Genomic DNA, 1,945 nt, shown 5'->3' with positions numbered 1-1,945 from the left:
AAGAAGATGGGTTTAGGGGTAGCATTTTTCAACATTTCTGCATAGGAGCGCTTAGACCTCTCCTTCAAGGATCGTTTAATTTTATCCTCACGCAATTTATAAATGGGGCATGCAGGGACCTCATGTGAGTTTTCTCCGCACATTAAACATTTTTCTGAATTTTCATTACATGTATCCTCTTGATGAGAACCCCCACATTTGCCACACCGTGCCTTATTGGAACAGTAAGTGGCTGTGTGGCCAAGCTGTTTGCAATTAAGGCAATTCATTACACGAGGGATAAAAAGGCGAACAGGGAGACGAATCTTATCGATAATGACATAGTTGGGCAGCGCAGACCCAGCGAAAGTCACTCGAAATGAGTCAGACAGTCGATAAACTTTTTTATCTCCTTCGTGTGATACTGAATGCAATTGCTTGCATTCAAGTATTTTTACGTCTTTAAGTATGGTGTCTTTGAAACGACCAACCCCATGCTTAACTAAGTCATCAACAGTCAAACTCGATTCTGTGATGACCCCATCAATTTCAATTTCCTTTGAAGGAATATACGCTCTATACTCACGCGTAAAAAGCTCGCAAGAAGCAATTGCATTGGCTTGTTTGAAACTACCAACGACAATGCGTATTTTATCTTTATTGACTTTGACGATCTCTTTTACATCCGAGAATCGCGAAGTCAAATCTTTAGAAATTTGAATAATATTTAGCGCCTTTACTTTACGCCTAATAAATACAATCCATGGTCCCGTTGACGACTCTGGGTAAATTTTAATTCTAGTCGGATTTACATTTTCAGCATAAGGCTTAGGGGGAGGGTCTGTTACTCGTTCTCCCATCTCTTCATCCATTTTACCTAGCAAGAAAAACTATCACAAAAAGGAATGAAAAATATACCTGTTATACCTGTAGAACACACCTCATGTGTTACGTTGTAAACTCGGTGCCCGTTGTTTGGCAATGTGACACTTGCTGTCCTTCTTCGTCGCGTTGCTTCTTCAGTAGAGAAATAGTCCTACCTGCAACACTTCTAAACTCTCTCCGATTAAGCTGCTCGTCGGTATCACCACCACAAGCGCGCTCTCTCCGTTTCCACCACCTCGGTAGACAAATGTGGCTACCTGTGGCTTGCTGCGAAAATCCCACTGTCGATGCGGCACTTTTCGGTGCCACTTGTTTTCCTTATTCGTCGTACCCCTTCTGCGGTAGACAAATAGAGCAAATGGGTCTACCTGTGACGCTTCCCTCTCGTCGATTAGAATTGCCCGACGACACCAATATACTATATTTTTTTCTGTGTGTACAGGCACGATCACTGTCGATCTCTGCCACCGCGGTAGGCAAATTCGTCTACCCGCGGTTTGCTGTCAAAACACCACTTGTCGAGGATGCCGTTGACCACGCCTCCGACGTATCAACTGTCGACTCACACTTAACAAACTGGTCTCTCTCTCTCTCCCACAATAACGCATACAGCGTCTCGCACTCCGTCACTCTCTCGAGAACAAATCCTTCCACCTGGAGGCACAACCGTCTCGGTCGGTTGCAAAAACTGTTATGAACAAGCATATGGAGGATAGACAACTAGTGAAAAATTGTTCCCAAACCTGAGGGGTAACCCATCAGCAAATGAGTGTTTGGGACTGTGAATAAAAGGTGGAGCTAGTGTTCTGGGAAAATTGCCGGATCGATGTTTTTTGTGGGAATTCCCTCATAGTGTTATGTCTGTTAGTCTGTGGTTTAAGGTTCAAGAGAAATCTCCATAAGGATACTCGTACCCCAGCTTGCACCGAGGTAGTTCAACTTCAAGGAGCAACAAACATTCTATTTATGTACATGCTCCTGTGCTCGTTCGATGTGGAACATCAGCCACTTGATATTTTTTCTTTCAATTTGGAATTAATTTGCTAAGTGAAGATGTTTCGGATTAATGTGAATACTGCAA

The sequence above is a fragment of the Topomyia yanbarensis genome, chromosome 3 (genome assembly GCF_030247195.1).
Source record: "Topomyia yanbarensis strain Yona2022 chromosome 3, ASM3024719v1, whole genome shotgun sequence".
In the NCBI taxonomy this organism is placed as follows: domain Eukaryota; kingdom Metazoa; phylum Arthropoda; class Insecta; order Diptera; family Culicidae; genus Topomyia; species Topomyia yanbarensis.
The sequence above is the reverse complement of the archived record's forward strand: the minus strand, read 5'-3'. Positions refer to the sequence as shown.